The sequence below is a fragment of the Mauremys reevesii genome, linkage group 2 (genome assembly GCF_016161935.1).
Source record: "Mauremys reevesii isolate NIE-2019 linkage group 2, ASM1616193v1, whole genome shotgun sequence".
Taxonomy (NCBI): Eukaryota; Metazoa; Chordata; order Testudines; family Geoemydidae; genus Mauremys; species Mauremys reevesii.
Window position 1 is genome coordinate 239104118 of NC_052624.1, and position 25466 is coordinate 239129583.

At 39.6% G+C, this 25466-nt stretch overlaps 1 long non-coding RNA gene across 2 annotated transcripts; it reads right to left on the reverse strand.

Moving 5' to 3' along the window:
* Positions 1 to 3206: 3206 nt before the first annotated feature.
* Positions 3207 to 25025, reverse strand: LOC120396405. 2 transcript variants are annotated; one of them, XR_005593102.1, is made up of 6 exons: positions 24960 to 25025; positions 12850 to 12945; positions 10549 to 10703; positions 10251 to 10308; positions 8748 to 8840; positions 3207 to 3465 (listed from the first exon to the last, which is right to left on the reverse strand). It is a non-coding gene; the product is annotated as an uncharacterized LOC120396405 (long non-coding RNA). The 2 variants fall into 2 exon arrangements; XR_005593101.1 differs by having other exon boundaries at positions 8748 to 8862.
* Positions 25026 to 25466: the final 441 nt, after the last annotated feature.

Consider the following 25466-nt stretch of genomic DNA (forward strand, 5'->3'; position numbering starts at 1 on the left):
TATTAACACAGCACACTGATTTTTGCATGCACACATTGGACTCAATTGCCCATATTATTCTACCAAATGTCCTTGGAAGGAAAGTAAGCATGTACCACCCTGCCCAAAAGGTAAAAGTACAGAATTGTTTTGCCACCACAGCCATCCTGAGCATGGGGAGTTGGAAAATACAGATTCTGCCCACTTGTACATCCTAAGAAGAGTGGCCATGGCTTTCCTGAAAGATTGGTTGTTGGAGTCTCATTCCTTCCACTATGTGAAACTGTTCAGGATCCTCAAACAGGAGGAAAAGAAAAGCAACGTAAAATTGGCAAAGACGTTTGTTTGTTGGGTTTTATTAACAAGCAAACCATTCCACTACAGCAATTAATGATTCTGTAGTGGAATCCCTATTCCCTGGGGAGACTATGGCCTCAATTCTCTTGGGTCCTGGGCAAAGGTGGCTGTATGTCCCATCTGCACTCCACAAAGGCTGTTTGGGACTGGTTAAGCCCCTGGCATGAATTAGAGCAGCCATAGATGCAAGAGGATCAGTGAAGGAATGGTGTACTGGGGATTCCCCAATTTTATGGTTGTTTTATACCACTCATCAGAGCTGAGGATCTGGCCCAACATGTACATGTATGGGATGACCTGGTTTCAAGCTGGAGGTGCATCTATACTGTTATGAACTTGGTGAAAACTTGTTATGGGTTGAGTTAAAACCTTGTTCAAAGTGTTGTGTGAACGTGCCCTTCATTTAAGCTAGTTGGAAGAGATGGTTAAGGGGCCATACCTAAAAAAAAAAAAAAAAAAGGCTTAACAGTCTGCCCAGAAACTAGCACCTTGTGAATGGTGAGTTTCGCTGGGTATGGTGACCAGGAATATGGGTATGTTAGAGAACACACACAAACTGAGAACAGACAAGAATAGAGGGAAAGGCAGATACAAAAAGGCAAGAAAGCCAACAAGTAGCCTGTGAGCACAGGGTGACTCTAGGAAAAGCTGGACAGGACATTTGTGTCTGTTGGCTAAAGAGGCTTGTTGGTGTAAGCTAAGAAACTGCTCCTTTTTGGTTCTTCCAGTGTTTGGAGAAGCAGGGCTTTGTACATTCCTTGTAAATAAACTGCATCAAAGAAAATAAGAGACTCCCTCTATTTCTACTTCCAATAGGAACATATCTCGGGCCCTGAAATTTAACTAACCCCTTGACTCAGAAAGGGACAATAATATGAACCTGCCTGCAGCTGTCCTTGGCAAGTGGTTAAAGCATTGGACTTGAAATCCAATAGGGTTTGTGGAGGTTTGACTCCTGCTCACAGTGATGGGCTTGTTTTGGGGGGTTGATCCAGGAAAGCAATGACTCTGAAAACAATCTAAGGGACATAGCAGAAATGCAACTCAACACGAGTTCCCATTGTGATGCTGTGGCCAAAACAGCTAATGCAATCCTGGGAGGGGTAAACAGGGGAGAAGTGTGAAGGTGATTTTACATCTATATACAACATTGGTGAGACTGATACTGGAGTAGTGCATTCAGTTCTGGTACCAACTGTTTAAAAAGGATGTTGAAAAAAGGAAAGAGAAAAGAGAAAGAGCCACAGAAAGCGGGAAAAATGCCTTCCAGTGAGAGATTTAAAGAGCTCAATCTGTGTAGAATATATTCAAAAGGGGCGAGGGGAAGTGATTTGATTACAGTGTCTAAGTAACTTCCTGGGGAGAAGACCAATTCAAATTAGAAATAAGGCACACATTTTTAACCATGAGGGTGATTAACCATTGCAAAAAACTACCAAGGGAGTTAGTGGATTCTTCTTCTTAATATCTTCAACTCAAGACTGGATGCCTTTCTGGAAAAGAGGCGTTAGCAAAAAAATCACATATTAGGCTCACTGCAGTGGCAACTAGGTAAAATTTAATGGCCTGTGATATAAGAGGCTAGATTGGATGATCTAGTGATTGCTTTTGAATATCTGCTGTTTGGTGTCTAATTTTGAGGTAGTAAGTGTTTGAAACTGTAGGGCCATAGCTAATTCTTACAAAAAGGTTGTAGATAATATTCATACTCTTTCTTTTTAACTTAGCTATCATCCAAACTATTAAACTATCGTTTTTTTGGTTGTATAGAACAATGTGCAAGTCTATTCTTCACATTCCAGAAAAGAAATACTCTGATTACTTGACTTGTGTTGCCTTCAAAACACACTAATGCACTGCAGGAGCAACATCAGCATTTCACACTATGCTCTGAAGTGATGTTAGTTCACTGAGTGATAATGGCTGCTGATTTTATACTTCTGATGGGCATGAATAAAAGCCCTAGATCTCAACATCCCAAAACTTTGAAGTTTTAATGTGAATCTACATTCAGACTTCACAGCTTGCTCTTCTTCTTATAATAGAACAAAAACCACAGAGCTGAGTGTCCCAAAACTTTGGGGAGATGGAGATCTGGACCTGAACTTTGCAGCTTGAGGCCATCTCTAATGTTAGAGGACTGCACCATTTAATAACTTCTCCTTCTCCAGGCCAGGGGTTTTCTAGATAACAGTGGAACAATCACGGAGAAGAGAAAGCTATTGCCACATACCAATCCATATTGCTAACTCACATAGGCAAGTCACCTAATTTCAAAACTAAAACATTGTGTTACAGTGAACACGAGTTAACTTTATTTCCCTACTGAGATCACGCAGTCAGTGTATCATACATTGTCATGCTATAACTGAATGTTTTGCTTTACAGAATATCTTTAGCCATGAAATTAATACCATTACAGCACCCTAGTTGTACTTGATCAGAAATAGATCTCATGTTTGAAAAGTAATTAATTTAATAAATACCAACTATCTTGCATGTATTCGTTAAATGATTGACAAAAGCTCCCCTAATGTGATGCTATTAAAACTAGCCTCCAGTAATTTTCCATTTAAGGGGTAGTTCTTTCAACCATTATACTTATAAGATAAAAAGCATACATTATCAAGGCTTTTAATACATGCAGAAGCAGTGTCATGATGCAGTTTATTAGGAACTGAATAATGTTAAGTCATTAGGAAAAGAACATTTTAAAAGGTTCAATTTCTATATAATTGTGCAATCCTATTAGGAAAAAAACACAAAAAGGAACACTGTTCTGTAATACTGTAATTTTTATTTTAACCATTTTACCACTTTTGCTTCTAGAACGTAATCTGACATTCAAGAAGCCTCAGAATTTGCTCCAGAGCTGTAGCTTTATAAGTTGAGTAGAGCTTACTCTTGTAGTCCTGTTGACTTGGGGTACCACATTGGATCAGACTCCAGGTCTAGCTAGTCCAATATCCTGGCTCCGAATGAGGTCAGCACCGGATGCTTCTGAGGGAGGTGAATGAAACTCTGCAGTAGGCAGATATAAGAGTCTCTCCCCACGTAAGTTAGATGCAGAGAACAGGTGCTTATTTAAACTTTAAGATTCACAAATGCTGACCCATCATGTCTGGTGGTCTTAACGTCCAGAGAGAGAGAAATTAAAAAAAAATATTGTGTTCTAGAGTTAGAAACCCTATGCACATTTACTAGAGTAAATACACAAATCTTAATAAAATATAAAGTACTTTCCATGAGGTGGAAACATTTAAAAGAAGTTCTCCTAATAAACCTTATGGTAGCCAAAATAATCTCTCTCCTGGTCTGTACCTTTTCCCATTCCCTGTGTACTCATACCCACCACTCAATAAAAGATTGGGGGATCAGATGACTGTGTTCCGAAGTATGTCAACTCAGGAAGGGAGCATGTCTGCTCATTGAGAACACCTTGTCACCAGCCCCGATGTAGTTAAATGAAGTAGCTGCTAGTCTGAGCATCAAAGATGATTGCAGGTGTAGCAGTATCATGTACGAAGGGAGCCCACTAGAGACTCTCTACTCAGGACCCAAAACATTTAGCTTTATATGTTATGTGAATGTTAATCAATGGCACATTCACTGTTGCATTGGTTTCTTCTTACTTCTACAGCTGAATGAACAATTAGCATTTTTTTCAGCATACTTATCCCTCTTTTTCTTTTTGTTTTCAGACTGTGAATTTAATAATTTGTTGACTATTCAAACTTGTTTCAAATGTTTTATGTGAACAAAACTGAGGCCAATGGATTGCTCCCGAAGCATTCTCTGCAAGTATCTTTGAGTATTCAACATAACCGATTTAGCATTTGAGCTCTGTGATTAGGCATCAAAGTCATATGCCATTGTTTGTTTCCTGATTGGAGGATTTAAGCATTGTCAATCATTTCTTCTTCCATCTTAAGTGAATTTCATTTTTGATTGATGAAATTTCCCATTTTTTTTCTGTGACCAAAACTTCTGTCACTTGAATGTTCCCAAAAAATGAACTATAAGGGATGTGCACACGGTCAAAGCAGAAATGTACATTACTAATTTTTCTCCCTAATTGACCAGTTCTAGTTACACTTTCTACTAGCCTGTTAAAAGTCAAATGTAACATCTGTTCCAACATAGCTTGCAAACACTTTTTAATGAAACATGAAATTTATGTGACCTTTTCATTATTTTTTTCAAATCATGCTCTAATACTGAAGGTATAGCCAAGTGTAAAACTACCCAAAAGGTTTAATTAAAATGCTTCAGAATGAGTGGGATATTAATTATTAATAATTCCCTTCTAGTGAGGTTTTTGAACATGCAAAAAATCTATAACTGGGAATGAAGCTGCTCATTTCCCCTAAAGCTTATGATTATTCTTCATCTTGCAATATAAGATTTTACTACACCAATAGGTGGTTGTGAGTTCAAAGAATGAATTCAGACAGCAGTCGGACTGTGCTGTTCTTTAAGACATTTTTATGTAACTACAGTACCTCTTATATGCTCAAAAAAGCTTCAGAACCCTGATATGAAAATTATTTTGAGGGAAGGGAATTAGATTTTGTTCATTTAAAATGTCACAGACAACCTGAAAAAAAAATCTTACACTGATTTCTTAAATACCTGAAATGCTTTGAAATCCTCAGACAGTGCTATAAAAGTACAAAGTAGGATTTAATTATTATGATAATAGCCAGGGAAAGATGGTTTTGTGGTTGATAATGCATTCCATTTTCATGTCATCTTCCACCTGGGAGCCTGAAGGCTCTTTACAAACATTAATTAATTGATTGTTCTCACAAGTTAAAGATGAGGATACTGTAGCACAGTGTATATGATTTGCCATGAGTGACGTATTTGCCAGCACCACAATACCTTGCTTCTCTACCATGCAAGGATGGGAGAATTGTAAGGAATCCTGACGAGAGAGAAACATAATATTCACACATTGTAGGAGGGGAAACAGCAGAAAAATACAATGGACCTCAAGAAGGCAGACTTTAGCAAACTCAGAGAATTGGTAGATAAGATCACATGGGAAGCAAGTCTAATGGGAAAAAAGAGTTCAGGAGAGTTGATTGTTTTTTAAAGATACATTAAGGGATGAGTTCAAACTATCCCAATGAATAGGAAAGATAGGAAGTATAGTAAGAGAACTCCCTAGCTTAACAAGGAAATCTTCAAAGACAGGCAACTAAAAAAAAGGCATACAAGAAATGAAAACTGTCAAATTATGAGTAAATATATTAAAATGTTAATATATATTTAAAAACCACAAACATATAGGGACAAAATTAGAAAGGTTAGATTAAACTAACATGAGACAAAGTGTAACAAGTGAATATGTTATAAATAGATTAGAAGCAAGAGGAAAACTGAGGACAGGATAGGCACATTGCTCAATGAAGAGAGTAAGACAACAGAAAATGCAGCAATGGCTGAAAGCTTCAATGCCTTTTTTGTTTCAGTTTTCATCTAAAAATGTAAATGGGGTATAATCTACGGGTAAAATAGAGAAAAATAAGTTAAGAACTACTTAGACAAGTTAGATGTCTTCTAGTCGGCAGGCCCTGATGAAATACCATTAGCAATTATCTTTGAGAATGTGTGGAGGATAGGAGAGTTCCCAGAGGACTGGAAAAGGGCAAATATAGTACCTATCTGTAAAAAAAGGGAATACGAGCAACCCAGGGAATTATAGACCAGTCAGCTTAGTTTCAGCACCTATAATGATAATGGAGCAAATAATCAAACAATCAGCTTGTAAGCACCTAGAAGATAAGAAGGTAATAAACAACGATCAACATGGATTTGTCAAGAACATCTCATATCAAACCAACTTAGTATTCTTCTTTGACAGGGTAACAAGCCTGGTGGATAGGGGGAAAGCAGTATATGTCACATTTCAACTTCAGTAAGGCTTTTGAAACTGCCTCACATGTCCTTCTCATAAGCAAACTAGCAAAATGTAGCCTTGATGAACGTAGTAGACAATGGATGCACAACTGGTTGGAAAACTACTCAGAGTAGTTATCAATGGTTCACAGTCAAGCTGGAAGGGCATTTCAAATGGGGTCCTGCAGGGATCTGTTCTGAGTCTGATTCTATTCAATATCTTCATAAATGATTTGCATAATGGCAAAAAGAGGACACTTATAAAGTTTGCAGATGATACCAAGCTGGGAGGGATTGCAAGTGCTTTGGAGGACTTGATTAGAATTCAGTCAGATTGGAAAAATGGTCTGAAATAAATAGGATGAAATTCAATATGGGAAAATGTAGACTACTACATTCAGGAAGGAATATCAATTGCACACATACAATATTGAAAATGACTGCCTAGGAAGGAGTACTGCAGAATAGGATCTGTGGGTTATAGTGGATGACACACTAAATATAAGTCAACAATGTAGTACTGTTGCAAAAAAGCAAACACCATTCTGGGATTATTAGCAGGAGTGTTGTGAGCAAGACATAAGAAGAAATTCTTCCACTCTACTCAGCTTCAACCAGAGTACTATGTCCAGTTCTGGGCATCACAGTTCAGAAAAGATGTGAAAAAATTGGAGAAAGTCCAGAAGAGAGCAGCTGTGATGGGGCGCCTACCCCACTCTGGGCTCTAAGGGGTTAATAGAACCCTAGGAAGGCTGTGCAGGAGGCAGCTAATCAGAGAAGGGCTGAGGGGATCAGTCAATCAGGGCCTGACAGGCCACTGTAAGAAGAGCTGCAGGGCAGAGTAGCTTCAGTCACTCCCTGGAGCTTGAGGAGGGAGACGGATGGGCTGCTTTGCAGGCTGAAGGCAGCTAGCACCCTGGACAAATCAGTGCTGCAGGTAGAGATGCAGAGAGCTCCAGGAAGCTCCAGGCAAGCTGTGGGGATCTGCAGGCTGAGGCCCTGAGGCAAGGGCAAATAGGGTGTTGGGGCTGTGGGGAGGGGGCCCAGGAAAATCTACTGAGGAGTCGGAGGGAGTGCAGCAAGCCGCGACCTTCTACAGGATCCATCTCCCCCCACACTCACCAGTGGGGAAGTGGCTAAACAGTAGACTGCAGTTGCCACTGAAAGAAGTGGCTGGACAGGGATTGTAGAGATGTCCCCTGGAATGGGGGAGCACAGAGTGTGGCACGGCTGGAGGGCTGCATCACTGAAGAGGACACCATGGTCCTTGGAGGGACGTGAATCCAGGAGCAGAAGAGGTAATGGGTGGAGCACCACCAGAGCAGGGCACACTGGCTGCCCGAGCTAATTCCCATATCAGCCATGAGGAGGCACCAGAGTGGTGACTGAACCTCATTACAGCAACAAAAGTGATTAAAGGTCTAGAACAGTGGTTCTCAATCAGGGGTACATGTACCCCTGGGGGTACACAGAGGTCTTCCACGGGGCACATCAACTCATCTAGATATTTGCCTAGTTTTATAAAGGCTACATAAACACTAGTGAAGTACAAATTATAATTTCATACAGACAATGACTTGTTTATATTTCTCTATATGCTGTACACTGAAATGTAAGTGCAATATTTATATTCCAAATAATGTATTTTATAATGAGAAAGTAAGCAATTTTTAAGTAATAGTGTGCTATGACACTTCTGTATTTTTTGTCTTAATTTATAAGCAAATAGTTCTTAAGTGAGGTGCAACTTGGGGGTACACAAGACAAACCAGAGTCCCAAAAGGGGTACAGTAGTGTGGAAAGATTGAGAGCCACTGGTCTGGAAAACATGACCAAAGAAGAAAGATTGAAAAAAAACTGGGGTTGTTCTGGAGAAGAGAAGATTGAAGGGGGACATAACTGTTTTCAAGTACAGAAATGGTTGTTATAAAGAGGACGGTGATAAATTATTCTCTTTATCCACTAAGGATAGGACTAGAGGCAATGAGCTTAAATGGCAGCAAGGGAGATTTAGGTTAAACATTAGGAAAAACTTCCTAATTGCAAGGGTGATTAAGCATTTGGAACAAATTACTTAGGGAAGTTGTGGAATCTCCATCATTGAAGGTTTAAAGAATAGGTTAGACAAAGGTCTATTAAGGATGGTCTAGATAATATTTAGTCCTGTCTCAGTCCCAGGGACAGTACTAAATCTCCAGAGGTCCCTTACAATCCTATATTTTGATGATTTTGTGCATAGTTGGGATTAGCATCCTAGTTCTTCAACCTTTACTGCTTGAGCTGAAAATATCTCTTAGCTGGTGGTTGCAATAGGTTCCTTATCCTACTCCAATCTAGTACATTATAGAGTCATAGCTTCATCAGTGGTACTAGACACTACGAGGAAACAGTGGGTATGGGACTACAATGTCACCTCCCTTCTACTCTATTGAGAATCTGTAGCTGAAATATGATGTAACAAATACTGCATCTCTAAAAATGAGGTGTAAAGACCTCAGCACACTTACCTCAACATTAATGAAGACACTCTGCCGCTTTCTGTGCACCCTGGGCAACTCACTGAGATGTTTTCCCCACACAGTGTACAGCTATAGTCCATCCTGTGTTAATGGAGTGATAACACTGCATAGTTAAAATAAAATTTAGAAAAAAAATCAGGAAATGTAAATGTTAGTAGAGCAATATTAACTCAGCCATACTGGTACAGTAAGCTTCCTATTTAATAAGAAAAGGAGGACTAGAATGTACCATGTAGGTGCAATGAGGTTTAGTCAATGTTGCTTTGGTAATCTTAACTTTTTGTGGTTCCTAACTTTTTAAATGTTACCAGATTACCTTCATGGTGTTTTAACATTAGCTTTTATTTATTTATTTTTTACATTTAATAAACTGCAGATACACACAAAAGTGCTTATTTGATTTTCCATACATAGCCATAATTTCCATTGGCATTAATGTGTATACCAAAAGAATGGGTCCTGAATAATTTATAAAGGGGAACAACAAACAAATGACTAAAGGATCAGACTAAAACAGGTGTATGGATTCTGTATGGCTCAAGGGATAGTAATGAGATATTCAGCCTCTCACCTATCATGTCTAATCAACTGCCTAATCTGGTTAATGCATCTCTGTAATCCCCTTAAAGCATACTTCCCAAATACATTATCAGCCATTTCTGTAAAAAAGCTTTTATAAGAATTTTGTCTCATCCTCCATTTTTTTAAAAACACTTACCTTTTCAGACTGCACAGTGGATAGTTTTGAAAGCATCGTTTTTGAATATTCTAACACCCTTGTTTCATGTTTGCAGTTAATTTTAGAAAGAACTTAATTTGTCCTAGAAATAGCAAATTACAGCAATCCACCAGGGTATAGTGAAGCAAATGATATTTTCTATGATGCCTACCCTAAATGTTAGCCTCTGAGCACTTCACCAAAACGGTCTGAGTCATCCTTTTTAAAGAGAGGGTGTGGCGGAAGAAAATGAACCACAAGTTGGAGATCCTGAGGCAAATGCAGACCAGTGCATATGGTACATCATTACCAGTCTGATGTTAATGAAGTTTTAGAGCTTTAAATTTCACATCACAGTTGGTACTGATACACATTTTACTGTTATTGCCTTTCATTTGCCAAGTAAAGATAATTCATGGTTTTTACAGAGTGGCTTTATAGATTTGGAAGCTTTCTATCTTTAACAATGATTTCTATTCTTTTCTGTGGCTGTGCTCTCATTTATGCAGATTTTTATATTATGTCAAATGATTTTCTAGTGGGCTTAAAATATAAATCAGCAAGGGGCAGATTCTGCTATGTTTACCCGTGCTGAGCAGTAATTTACTCTTCAAATAGCTTAAGTGACAGACGTTGTACTATCCATGGAGTAATAGTCTACTAGTCCTAAGGAAGAATGGGAAAGTCAGGCCCTAAGTGAGTTTTTCTTTTATTGTAAAATCATTCAGTATCTAATATATCACTGTATCACTCAGCTGAATATTTGTACTTACCCTCCAATCCCATTTTGAATAGTCAATGAGGGGAGAGGGCTTTAGTTTTTAATAAACCCTGTGTGGGGAGACAAATGGCTGATAAAATAAAATTGAAAAACAACAGCATAAGCAAGAATAATTAAAATTTTAAAAAAGGCAAAGATGAACAAAAACAAATTGAATATGCATTAATATGATATATAAAATCAGAACAGGATTAAGTAATGAAAAATAACAAATGGGCAAGAACAATTATGAAGATTAAGAAACCAACCTAAAAAAAACACCAAAAAAGTGACAGAATCAAGACATGTACCTGCCAGTCACCCTGATCACACTGCATGTGTGATATACATCCCTCCACTCCCACAATTGTCTGTTTTTTGTCTTTTTAGACACCAATCATGGAACAGCCTTCAGGGTCCTCTAGCACAGAACAACTAGTAGGATGTGGACCATAGGTTGTAATCCCTGTGGAGCAGATTGTATCTTATTATGACTTTGTACAAGGCCTGGCACAATGGTTGCTACCTCACTATAAATGTATTTTAACAAGACATGTTGATGATTCATATCTATCACCCATTTTCTTAATTTAAAATGCTGGAGATCAGTTTGGCTATGAAGCTTCTGTAAAGCATTAAATAAATCCCAATGACATCCACCCCTTCTTATAAATAAAAGGTTGATGACTGCTTGGATAGAGGAAGCAATGCATGTTTTGTAAGGTTACATGGTAAGGGGCAGAACCAATGATCATAGGGAAATAATCTCTAATGGTTACAGAACTAAAGCTCTACTAGCCAATAGCCATCACTACCAACTCTATGCTGTGGGTGTTCTAAAGTACAGATTTTGAAGTATCCAGGTTAAAAATTAATGAAGTATTTTATCTTAGAAAATAATCTATGCCTATTTGGGATATTTGTGAGTGAATTCTGTGCTATTATGCTCATTAAACAGAGGGATTTAGTTAGGGGCAGGCACAGCATGCACAGGTTCTCTTCAAATGCTCAACATTGCTTTGCCAGACCTGCAACAATTCTATTATCCCAGTCTGCCAGTTGTGACAAATAATATTAATATTATGGTGGCTTAGATCTTGTCTTCATGTACAGCGCTGCAGTGGTGCAGCTGCATCACTTTGGTGAAGACGCTACTATGCCAACAGGACTGCTTCTCCTGTCAGCGTAGTTAATCCACCTCCCCGAGAGGCAGTAGCTATGTCGACAGGAGAACTTCTCCTGTCAACATAGTGCTGTCTACACCAGGGGTTAGGTCAGTATAACTACGTCATTCAGAAATGTGTTGAGTGATGTAGTTATACATATTTAAGTCTGTAGTGTAGACTTGGCCTTAATAATATAAACAAACAGGTAATAGAATGAGGCTACTAAACTCCTTATAACTTGGGTTCTGAGCTAAGATTTTAACTCTGCTCTGCTAGATATGAAAGACTAGTGTACTGACCTACTGTGCCATTATCCCTGAATCTTTGGCTGTTTTAGAATGACTTGCTACTAGGATGATTTACAGACTTGCAAAAAAAAATGTACTGGAAGCCTGCTAGGGAGGGAAGGGTGAGCAGAGAAGAAGGAACTATGTTAGAGGGGAACCTAAATCATTTACATTAATTTAGTTAGCAGTGGTCTTGCATCTCTCTGTACACCAATGTGTTTTTTCATAAATTCTGCTAATCTCTGCAGATACCCCAAAGGGAAAACTTCAGTGTCTAAAAGTATAACTGGAAAATTACAACATACATCTAGAGGAGCTGTGCTTCAAATCAGCTAAAACAGAGGGTGAGGAAATCCCAGGCACATAGTGACCCAAAGCTATCACTACTGGAGCTTATTTGAAGGCTTATGTGAAATTAAGCTAGTGATCCCAGTCCATTTTCTGGTGATTAGGCATTTGCAAACCAGAACCACCTCTCCATGTGTCACTTGCATGTGCTCTCTCAGCAAAAAGGTCCAAGATTGGATGTATATGGAGACTGAGCTATCCTCCTACCCAACAAAATGCTCTTAGGAATGAGATGGTACAGTGGCAAAATGTCATGGGGAAGCCAGTACTGTTGCTATCAGTGCTATACATGTTCTGTTGCTAAACAGAGACTTCAGTCTGCATTACTGTCAATTCAACATGATTCAAAAGCAGAAATTCATTTTTAAATAATGACTGCATGACTGACTGTATTACAGACTTGCCTCAAATAGGGTGTGCTTTTTTGAAAATACTCAAGTGAATGAGAAGTAAAGGCAGGAGGCTAATCCAGGATCACTATCAACAGCCAATATCACAGGATGGTTCCTGCAAAATGAGGATGTTTCCAACAACTGAATTATCCAAAGCACCAACATTATCAGTAGGGGATAGAGGACACTAGGAAATTATTTCCTAATCTCTTAAAATGGTCATTTGGGTGGTCCTATTTTGTCAGCACCAGTTAACTGGTCACACTTAGGTCCCATGAAACCTGAGGCCAACCCTATTTGCAACATCTTGGGTAGGTCCCTATTCAGCTAAGACTCCTCATGACTAAGTCCTCTTATTTGTGTGTAGACTAGACATCCCATTGATCTTATTCTGCCTGCAACTACCTCCCATACCTTACCTTTTGAGGCTTCGTGTCTTCTAATGACCTGTTTGGAGACAGAGCAGGTATGGATTTCAGTCTCTGCCCTGGGTCTGAATGGCAAATCAGAGCTTCCTGGAAGAGAAAGCTGGATGCAGCCACCACATTCTGTAATTTATATAGTACTAAGAACTTCACATTTATGATGCTTAGCTCAAAAGAGAGATGCAACAGTGATACTGATATAGGATACCAATGAATCAATAGGAGTTGCTATAAAAGCAACTGGAAATTGCTCAAGACAGCCACTGAAACTAAGTAAGCATGCATTAAGGACTCCTCCAAACATCCTTAGTGCTAAGATGGGGAGTTTGTGACTTGGTTCATGCCACAGATGGTTTTGGTGCTACAGCTAAAATTGAAAACTTGGGAATCCTTGGGAATCACAGCTTACTTCCATGATTAACTTTCAGTGAAAAATTATGCTATAAGGGTAATTTGGGACTCTGGGAAATCAAGATTGCTGAGGGAAGGGATGTAACATCAGAACAAAGCAAACACACATGAGCAATTATCAGCTGGTATCAACACTGAATCTCTACAATAATGATTCTCTAGCTGATAATTTCTTGCCAAATATCTCAAGTGTAATTCCAAGCTCAGTATCATGGTCACTGAGACCCTTCTGCTTTCATATGATCTGACATTCCAATAGAAATCTACGTGTGAGAGTGCATAGACATGGAATGTTTTATGCTACAGGTTTTGCGCTCCTAATATGTGATTAAGCAATGGGAAATAGAATCCTCATTGTCTACATTGTGGGAACACAGTATTTTTCCTTTTGGCCAATTGACCATCAGACTGACTACCTCAGACTTTTTTCATTTATAAATGAAACCCTGTGTAAAACAATACGTTAAACTGTTACATACATACATTTTGTATTGAGACCCAAATCAGAACTACTCAAACACTACTGGCCTGACCAAACTTCCACTGAAAACAATGGGTAACTCACATTGACTTCAGTAGGAGGTGGGTCGACCCTCAGTCTGATAGTTTTTGCCCTTAGATTTTGAGTTTAGACTCTTCCCTGAAACTTACACAGAACAGTATTTCTTTTCAGGCGTCGAAATTACTTTTACACTCACTATTTAACTTATCCGTTGTTAAGGATTTGTTGATGTGGGTTTTTCCCCCCTCTCTGTATGGCTCTGATCAGTGAACAAAAACACTAGACTCACACATATGAGATATTATTGTATTAGTTGCTACCTCATATCTTTACTGAAAGCAATTTAGAAAATGACTCTGAAAAAAATTACCTATGAAGTATTAATTCTTGGGAAATCACAAAGATGCTGTCAAACATATTTCAGTAAGCAGTAAATGAACCCTGCCTGCACCATAAATCATTAATGTTTAATCACCAGCCAATGCCTCAATAAGCTCACTGGCATGGAAACTCTAAGATACTCAAAGGATAGTTCTAGCAAATCTGGCATGCATGGTTGGCTTGTGTGCTTAATTACTGTTTATGCATCGGCAGTATCCAAGCATTTGTATGTAATAAATAGAAGACTGTCACAGTGTCCAGATGGTTTTGGATTCAAAGCCTAGGGAATATGTTTGAAGATTACAGGCCTGATTTACTAACAATTCACACCAGTTCAGTTGCTGAAAATCATGCTAATAGCATGTGTTTTAGGGATTGCATCAATGCAGAAATAAATGCACTATTAATGATTATTTTAAAAGTCATTTAATCCTCTATTTAGCCACCCTTCAGAGGACATGTAACGATTTTGTGGTTTAAGGAGAGTAGGGGGGCAAAGCAGCTGTATTTGTGCAGTGTCCAATTGATTCAAGGAGGAAAATATTGTCCCTGAGTTTATATAGTTATTTGTATTACCACAGTGCCTATATTGTCATATCACAGGGCTATTCCCAAATCACTGCAACTGACAAATATACAATGAGTATATATCTGGTAAAAAGGTGCCACAATCCATGCTGTATTCAGTTTCAAATTCAGGATAAGATCCATCAAATCATTGACTCATTTGTGATAAGACACTTGTAAGCCAAAGACTTCTGCCAGTAGAATCGGCTACAAATAGTTATAGATAGGCTTGGCATTGATTTGATTTTAATTTTTTTATATTTCAACAGATATTGCTGTTTATTTTTAAGCATTTTTTTATTTTTTAATCAATTTAATTTTCACAGTTGCAGGAAATTATGGGCAGGGATCAGACAAGGGAGATCAGGTTACTTAATGGCAGCAGGTGTTTGAGGTTCAAAAATTTAAAGCTTTATAAGCATTAGAACACACATTGTCAACTTCACAAGTAAATATCCTTGAATCAAACTCTAAGATGTTCTCCAGCAGCATTTTTCTTACTTCGCCTATTATTATTAATGGAAATATTTTTTCATTGGTTTGTGAGTGTACTGTGACATCAGCATTTCCTGTCATTTACCAATAAATATCTAATCCTTCCAAGCCTCATTAGACATGGTGGCAGGTAAGTAATTTTCCTCGCTCTGGTGTTTTGTATGCACAAAGAGCCAAATATGTACTATACCCATATGCCTCCATGAGAGAGAGCGCACACATGCGAACACTCAGTCTATTACTCTAACATTCTGCTTCTGAACTGAATCACCAAATGGTAAAAGTCTCAGCATCTGGGAGTATAGATACCCCTACATTTAAAGTGCACAACATAGGAAACAGAATAACAAATCTCCTTTTACGAAAGGTAGCTACATACCCCCATCCCCACCTAAGAAACATGTGTGTTTTGGACACAAAGCAATGACCAAGTATTTTACAAACATACAGTGGTTAAACTTAAATGGTCTGTACCAATATCACTAGAGTATTGCCTATTTTAATTATAGGGAATCTCTCACAAACAAGCAGCATCTATCAGAATGGAAGAGCTTAAAAAATGTTATCACTGTAAAGTGAGCAATGAATGTCCAGCAGTGTGGTCATAAAAATGATAGCCATTTTGCTGAATCACCCTGCTGTGAAGCCCATTGTAACAATTATAGTCTATGAGAGAGACAAGGCGGGTGAGGCAGTATCTTTTATCAGACCAAGTTGTCTTGGTGAAAGAGGCAACAGAAGTTGGTCCAATGAAAGATATTACCTCATCCACCTTGTCTCTCATATCCTGAGACCAACACTACAACAACAACACTGCAAACAATTATGGTATATAGCAATCACAGTATTTCTATAGTGGTCACTACAGTTCATTTTGTTTGGAAAGAGTTTGCCTGTTTGAGTGACATCCTATGTAGCCAAAATGAGGAAAAGCTCTGCAACTAATAACACCCCTGAAAATGAAATGAACTGTAAGTGTAACCACTGTGCTATAAATTCTGCAGATTAGGGAACCCGGGAATAAGCAATAAGAAGCAAGAATAATATATCACAAGAAATTTTTTTCTTTTACTTGTAGCAAATGTAGATTTGTTTTAATTATTCATGACAGTACTTCATAGGTTACTAGTAAATGTAACATAGCATAGTTTGTAAAATAAAGTCTTAGTACTATGAAACCCCACTACAGGACTCTGCTATAAAATCTTTGCTCAGAAGTGGGGCGAGACCAATGGTTTTCATATGGGAATTAAAGGCTATGAGGATTACTGATATACAAATTAGTGTAGGTCTAGTGTATTAGCAACCAAGCATGTCCTATGTGTTTAGGATTTTGGAGATCATTTAAAGACAGTCCGTACAGAGTAGCCATGGTTAAAGTAGGTTCTTCTTTTCCCAATATAAACATCTCCTACTGCTTGAAATCCTCATAATTCATTTCTACTTCACTCAAAATTTTGAATTTTAGGTGGTGGCCAGAAGAATTCCCCCCCCCAACACCCCACCCCACAAAATTAGAGGAGAATGAGAAAAAGCCTTTTTTGAGGTACAGTAGCCAGAAAAAATGTGTTATGATGTTTTAAATGCTTGGGGACTTAGATGAGATTTATTGGAAATCTTGAATAATTTTGAGACTGAATGAGTCACTTTGGGAAGTTATTCACTACTGAATTAGGGACATCAGAATGGTCAGCTGAGCTCAGACAGACTTTAACATGGTGTAGAATGACCAGTGGTTACCAAAAACAAATTCTGTGTCCTGGCAAAGACAGGCTTCAAATTACAATTTAATTGCTTTAATTTAATATTTGTTATGCTAGAACTGATTTTTTTCACCCACAATTAAATGGAAGGGGGGAATCACAGCACCTCCCCACACTTCATACCACCTGTCCTGCCCTACAGTCACCAGAGCTACTCTGTCAGTTACCTACTGTTGGTATATTCTTTCCTTGCCCTGTCAAAGGGGAAAATTACACTATAAATTTCCTGTGCAACCCTCTATCGTATCTGCTCTTGGTGTCAGTAGCTGTGCCATCAAAGGAAACTGTCCATACCACCTCCCCGCTATCTGCAGAAACTCAGAGGGGTCTACCTTTTCCTGAGGAAATAGTCTTCCTGAAAGAGATGCTTCCTCAAGGCATTTCTGATCATTAAAACTAATCCAGAAAATGAGCCTCCTCTTCATATCACATTTGAGAAGAAAAATAAATGTCCATCCCCTACTTCCATACCTCAGAATCTGAGGAACCATGCTTCCTCCTCCTCCTGGAAGTAGCCATGTATCAAAAGCGATCACCTTAGGGAGACTTGGAGATGAATACTGCTCTACTCTTCCTCCACTGGAGGAGTCACCAATCCCTCACCCTCGGGGGCTGTGTTGTATTATTTGCCCTGCATAGCCAACACAAGTGGAAGCAGAATCTTTGCACCGACCCTTGGAGGTGATAAGTGGAAGAATCTTTACAAATACACTCATTTACCATGAGCGCACACACACATACACAACACAAGGCGAAGGTGGCAGAACTCTCACTGAGTTTGTACAGAAGCTTTTCCAAATTTAGAATTTTTTTTCTAAAAACTTTTCTCAAAAAAAAAAAAAGCCCTCTCCTAAAGCAGGCATGAAAAGAACAGAAGGAAAGATGGAGTAGTGATATTGCTCCTGGAGTTGAGATTGTTTGAGTGCCTTATGTATGCATCTCCTTTGAAATGTTTGCATTTTTTTCTACTATGATTTTAACCTGTGAGCTGTGAGTCATAGATTTATAAATTCAGTGAAAGGAAAAAGCAGCAAAAGTCAGGAGTCCATTAAAAATCTAATACAATAAATTATTTTAATTTAAGATCCCACAGAAAGCATTTTCATTTAACTTGCAAAATTCCTGTACAACTTCATAAGAAAGTAACATTCCTTTATGAATCCCTGCCATTAAGGGCAAAGAGGTTTCTAACTTAAATCTCCTGGCAGTCAGGACTGAAATAAGTTCCCCAAGTTAGAGCAAGTGCCCTGAGCTGAATGAGGTTCCCAGGCTGAAATAAACTACAGGAATAGAGTGAGCTTCTGGGCTATGCCAGGTTGAGGTGAACTCGTGAACTGAACGATATCAAAATCTCAGAGGGAAATCTTGGTACCATTGAAATCAATGGGAGTTTTGCCTAGATTTCTCCCCTCCAACTCCCCAAGATAGAGTAAGTTTCTCAAAGTTGGAGCAGATTCCTGACTAGACTAAGATCTCAAACTAAAGTAAATCCCTCAGGGTTGGGGTAGGCTTTATAGTTCTTTAACCCCACCCCTAATATGTTGTGACCAATCAACCCAAAATGGAGGCTTACACAGCTAGTAACACACAGTGCAGCCTTTCTTAACTCCAAGAAGGCTTCACTAATCCATTGCTCAGAGGTAAAAATGTCTAATTCTTGCATCCGAAGAAGTGGGTATTCACCCACGAAAGCTCATGCTGCAAAATGTCTGTTAGTCTATAAGGTGCCACAGGATTCTTTGTTGCTTTTACATGTCCAATTCTGTTATTTCAAGATAAGGCCAACTAGGAGGAAGAAAGAAGAAAGCACACCTGTAGACTCACTGCAACCAGGCTCTATTTCTCCAGTTCTCCTTGAGATTCATTTAATCATTTTAGTACAAGTAACTTGTATTACCAATTTAACCCTCACACAAACTTATTCCCTTCATGCTCCCTGAATTTAGGATTCTGATGGCTGTTTTTGACAGCTATACATTGCTGTAATATTATTTTACCCTTAAATTGCTGATACAGGCAAGTCTTATCATACGCGGGGGTTCCATTCTGCAGTTATCGCGTAAAGCGAAAACCGCGTATACTGAAAATTATAACCCCAAGCCCTTTAAATCCCACCCGCAGCTCCGCCACCGGGAGCCCAGAGGAGCCCTTTAAATGCCGCCCCGGCCCGGCCGCCGGAGCTGCAGGCGGGATTTAAAGGGCTCCACCGGGCTTCCCCCCGCGGTGGAGAGCCCGGAGGAGCCCTTTAAATCCCGCTTGCAGCTTTGGCAGCCGGGCTGGGGCTGGCATTTAAAGGGCCCGGAGCTGGCATTTAAAGGGCCCAGAGCTCCACAGTGGCTGGAGCCTCGGGCCCTTTAGTTCGCCCCAGGGGCTACCAGCCACCTCTGCAGCTGGGATCCCCCTGGGTGATTTAAAGGCCCTGGGACTCCCAGCCACAGCTGGTGCCCCAGGACCTTTAAATCTTGAGGCCACGCCTCTTCCACTTGAGGCCACGCCTCCCCGGACTCCGGCTTTCAGCGTAAAGCTGAAATCACGCATGTTAAATGCACGTAAGTTGCGACAGACCTGTATGTACGTGACTGTAATTCCACCTTAAGGAAGTTCCTTTTCTGTGACTGAAAAAAGATAGATATCAAATGCCTCTTTTGTAATTATATTGAGTTTTCGTCCAGATAGCTTAATATTTTACAAAAAGGTTTGGTGTAAGTTTTTAGCTCTATTTCACAAAGAGAGAAATTGTTGTACATAGAGGTTAAGATCCTGATTTGGCACATGCTTAAATTGCACATTGGCTTAAGTATTTGCATTCTGTACTAACTCTGATTGAGCTAGCACACTGGAAGTAGTAAAGAATCTTGTGGCACCTTATAGACTAACAGACGTATTGGAGCATGAGCTTTCGTGGGTGAATACCCACTTCTTCGGATGCATCCACGAAAGCTCATGCTCCAATAAGTCTGTTAGTCTATAAGGTGCCACTGGACTCTTTGCTGCTTTTACATGGCTACCCCTCTGATACTTCACACTAGGAGTGTCGCTGTGGTGACAAACATGGGATTAGAACCCCCAAGCCACCAGATTTCTAGCCCACATGCTGGATTGCACATGAAAGGATTCAGTGCAATTGCAGCTAGCATTCTATCCATGAGCACCCACAGACTGACTTGGTGGTGCCCTTCCAAGTGATTCCCTTCTACAGCCTGTGCTCCTCACTTCAAATTCCATGCAGTCTGATACATTCACAAGCCTCTGGTCCACTCGTGCCCAGCTCTTTTGAGCTGTATTGGCTTTTATAGTGTCTCATCAGTTAATGGAGTAACTTAACATTTACACACTCTACATAAAACAACAAGCAATGTCTGTGTATGATAATGCAAGATGTATATGCTTAGGAAAATCCCTGAACATGTTTGCATTTCTGACTCTGTCTTGTATGTGTCAACATATACTCAACCATAAATATAATAAACACATTTTGCTTACCTGCTGTCAAAAATCTCATATGTTGTACAAGGGACCATTATAATATACTACATCACAAAGTTTACTGTAGACATTAATAATGGGGAATATTTATTATTTTTCATAGCAGACAGGGCCGGCTCCAGGCCCCAGCACGCCAAGCGCGTGCCTGCGGGTGGTCCACCGGAGCCGCGGGACCGGCGACCAGCAGAGCGCCCCCCGCAGCATGCCGCCGTGCTTGGGGCAGCGAAATCGCTAGAGCCGCCCCTGATAGCAGAACATCTGAAATCACACCTTTATTTCTAAGAAGTAGAGGCCTCAATTCAACAATATATTTAAGCTTGTGCTTAGATCCATCCCTGTTCAGCAAAGCATTTAAGGATGTGCTTAACTTTAAGCAGGTCCTTGAATGTTTTGTTGAATCAGAGCCAGAATGATTATCATAGCCCGACATGCTCATCACTGTGTGAAACCCCAGTAAAACAGTGAAATCACTGATTCATTACTTCCTAGAATTTGATAAATGGATTATGCTCTATGAAATATGTGCAGAGCTTGTTGTTGTAGCTATACATTATGATAAAGAGACAACATTAAATTTCAGAGGGTCTCAGTTTTCTAGACGCCCATTCCTATCGTCTTTTCACAGCAATGCCCGTTGAAATCAATTGGTACTATGTAATGACTGCAGGATTTGGCCCTAGATTTGTACCACTGCAAAATCAGACTTAAACCAGCTAATTAATTTATTCTTATTTGATGTCATTTAAATTCTTACCTGTGTGGCCAGATTCTACTTTTATTTACGCTAGTAGCCTCAGTAAATTCAAATCAGTTACTTCAGGTTTACTATGATGTAAATAGGAGCAGAATTTGCCTGTATAAATAGTATCTGTACACCTGATTTTCAAATAATGCCTTGATTTTTGCAGGCATGTTTTTGTGCCTGCAATTAATTGTACTCAAAAACTTATTCTTGTTCGTTTCCAGTAGTTCACTGAACTGATGAAAATGGAGATCTGGCCTGAAAACAATTTATGTTGTATTTAATTAATTTTTAGATGTGTATGTTACTTGTATAGAGTTCTCTAACCAAAAGTCATTGCTAATTTTCCTCTAGCTGCATCTGTATTTACCATTTTATGTAAAACATTGTCTTGCCTAGAGCCAGGTGAACTGTGGGAAAAATGTAATCATGATTTGATCTGATCTTGCTCAGATGCTTTCTTTTAAAATTTGCTTTTCCACTGTCAGAGACCAATTTCTCTCTGCTTGAATGTTTGAAGAGGACCTTTTATTATGTGAATATAGGCATTTTTTTGGAAATGAAGAGTGTTTTGTATTAGATGTGCTTGCCCAAATATGCTTTTTCTGTATGTGTGTATCTGTATATTATAGCAGGAGCTGGTAGTGTCGCTGATAATTAAGGCTGCCTGATATTTCACATTATAAGCCTCTATTTTCAGCTGATTATAGCTTTGCCAAAAACTAACCATTAGGCTGAAATTTCCCTTTCCAGGGGTCTGCTTCAAAACATTATTTTTAAGTTTCAACTAAAATAATTCAGCTGTTGGGGGAAGAGGGAGGGGAGATGTTGTTTTGCTCATGTTTAAAACAGCAACAACAGCAGCTCTAGAAACTCTTTCTTTGAGAAGCTCTAGCTGCTTTAGAGCAGAGTCTTGATCTTGGTAGGGAGGTTGTTCTTATGTCAGAGATGTGCTTTGTCCTGGCCCCACAAAAATCTGCAAAATTTGTCAGTTATGAGCCTTTGGGAGAAAAAAATCAGCTTGCACATGCTCAGTAGAGGCTTGTTAGAACTTTGCAGCTAAATTCTCTGAATGTGGTAATTGCACTAAACATGCTGTTTCCCCGGGCTGTAGGGGCCAAAAAAGGACTTTCCCTGCAATTGTTACATCCTTTGCTTCATCCTCACCATAACTGAGAGCAAGAAGACTATCTCCATGTGCTCTCAGTGCTCCCCTGCTGGCAACCAGGTAGCATGTAGGAGGAAGCCACCTTATTTTAATATAGAAGAGGCAAGAGTCAGATCGGGGGGCAGGGGAATAGATTGAGAAAAGGAGACTGGGGGATCAGAGTGAAGGTTAGAACTGGAGGCTGGTGAGACAATGGGGTCGAGGAGAAACTGGGACTGGAGGGCATAGGGAAAATACTGGGACCAGGGAGCCTAGAGAGTCAGGTGGAGACTAGGAGATGGGGAGAAAAGGACTCAGTAAGGATGGAGGGAGGAGAAACTAGGACTGGCTGCTAAAGGGAACTGGGAAACAGTGGGAAAATGTATCCAGTGCAAAAGGGCCTGGAGGACACCCAAACTTTCCAATTACCAAGCATTCAGATAAATGGAAGTGCTATTTTGAGCTGTGTTCAAGCTATCAGCTAGAAGATAGTAAATGTCCAGGTACAGCTGGAGTGGTGTGCTGGAGTCACTCAGAGGCATTTCTTTACCTGGCTGGCTGCTGTTCTCACCATTCTAGGCTAGGAGACAATGAATAGCAGCACTCTGGGTGTCAGTCCCTGCCCCATCTGCCCTGTGGCTGTCTTGGGACTTACGATGCCTGTCCCAGGTTGTGGCTGGATGTGGCCAATCAGTGAAGGTTTTTATATTGGTGAGATCCTTGCTTCATTGGTCACTGGGAGTGGCTGTGTCCTGGACTGCCTAACTCTGATGGGAGAGGCGTTCTGATTGGAGATGGACACTAGTTACACAGGCTGTACTTTAAACTGGACACAATTCTGCAGTCGTGGAACTGCATTGTGAGTGGATCCATTGTTGCACTGGTGTAGCATGAATTAGACATGCTGGGAAAGGATATCACTGCTATATTCTGTCCTTGTGAATGTATTTTTTGTGATTTGTAAGAGTTACATGGTGGACACTGGATTCGTCTAACTAGGATTTTCGGATAGAGGGAATTCAGATAGTGTACAAAGGAGCTGAATTAAAGTTGCACAGGCAACCTTAATTCTGGCACTTTTTAATTTTTGAGTACTTAATTTTCCAACCTTAATAGTCTTTTAACATTGTTTTTGTGTGTAATATATGCAATTACGGAGTTACAGGGTGGGAATGTGGCACGTGAAATTTAAATGTAAAGTTGGCTAGACAGCTAATAAATTTTGTTTAGAGCTTTATCTTCCTTAGTCAGAGGGAACCTAACTATCCTTCAATCTGGGCTCAATGTATGAAGCCAAATAGAATGCAAAAAGCATGTAAAATTTCCTGGGCCAACCTATCTCCTTTGCATCTCATCTTTAAGTGCTCCCATCTTCTCCCTGCAACATTCAACACACAATCTAATGAGGAAAAAGAAGAAAACCCATTTTATTTATGAGTAATAGCACTGCCTGAAGTCAAATATTGACTACTCTAAAGAGTACTTGCAATCAATTTTTAGTGGGGGAAAAAACCCAAATACCATTCACCGAACAAATCTCAGTAGCCAACAAACTTGAGGGGGTGGGGGAAAGAGGCCAACTCTTATAAATAAATTTGCAATTAATAGTTCAGCCAATTTCAACCTTTTCTGTAGGGGGATTTCCTCTGTTGGCCACAGTTTAAAAGGGTTCCTGTGAATATAAATTTTTACCCTGTAATTCCAATCATTTCCTGTAAGCACAGGCACCAAACAACAATAGTTAAAGATGCTACTAAAATACATTTGCTTCAGGGATCTGTCTGAGGCTGTCATTTTTTTACATTATTATCTTACATTTTGATCAGGTGTATCAGAAGTCCAATGTATTCTTGTTTCCTTGTGACACTGTGCTTTGATATCAAAGCAAAGCTGAGGAGATAGTTGCATAAGTGTTGTCAAGGGGAATTAATAGGAAAATATCTCACCGGCTTTACTCTGAATTTAACAAACAATTCTATTTAGCTGAAAAATAAAGATTTAACATTATTTTGGTAATAAAGAGGTATCATCATTTTCTAGTTAATGGTACCATACTAATACATCCAGAAATACAAATAGGTAGTACTATGTTCTCTAAACAACTAGTAAAATTTATTAAGAATTTACCTACATATATTGGCATTTATAAGATGTAAAAGGATATTTTTATACAAAAAGAACCAAAACCTGAGCATTTATCTCCTTTCACACTTTGTCCGGGATGATGTTACATGGTGATAGTATCCAAATGGCTCTATAGTACAAAGGCTATAAATGCTGCCATAACAAAATTAATAGGATAATTCTAAGTCGTCATTCTGAATGCTAATTAAAGCAATTGTTAAACTGAAATGGTTGTGCCTGTTTATAGGAACTAAATCTTGGGATAGTACTGTATAAACATGTTAAGAATTGTTTTCCAAATAGATTCCCATGGCATTGCAGCCTACTAAGGAACTAGAAGCTAATAATAATTAGGAATAGTTTTTTCTTGCTTGTTTCTTCTATGGTTTCTTCTACATTGCTCTGAGATAGATATCACTTACCAGTAACCAATACTCCCTTTCCTTAGATAAGGAAACTGAGGCAGGGAGAATTGAAGTGACTTACCAAAGGCCTCCATCTGAGTCAATGGCAGAACTAGACTTCGATCTTCAGCTCATTACTCTCAACTCTGGTTGACATGCTGCTCCGGAACAGCTAAAGGTATGCAATGGGCAAAGGAGGGAATAGGAAGAGGGAGAAGATAAATATAGGGCCAGTAGTGGTTATAGTCTAAACCACGTATGAAAAGGCTTGCTGCTTCTTTTTAGTAGTGGAGTGAGATGAACTGAGAACAGGGCTGGCTCTAGATTTTTTGCTGCTCCAAGCAAAAAAGAATTTGGCTGCCCCCGTCCCAGCCCTGGGATCCGCCCTGCACCCCCGTGCTGCCCCAGCCCTGGGCTCTCCCCGACACACACCCCGTGCTGCCCCAGCTCTGGGCTTCCCTCTCCCCACACACAGCGCCCCCACCCACACACCCCTGCCACCCCAGCCCTGGGCTCTCCCCCACCAACCTGCACCCTCCTTCTGCCCTAGCCCTGGGTCACTGGTAACTTGCTCCCAGGGTGGGTCATT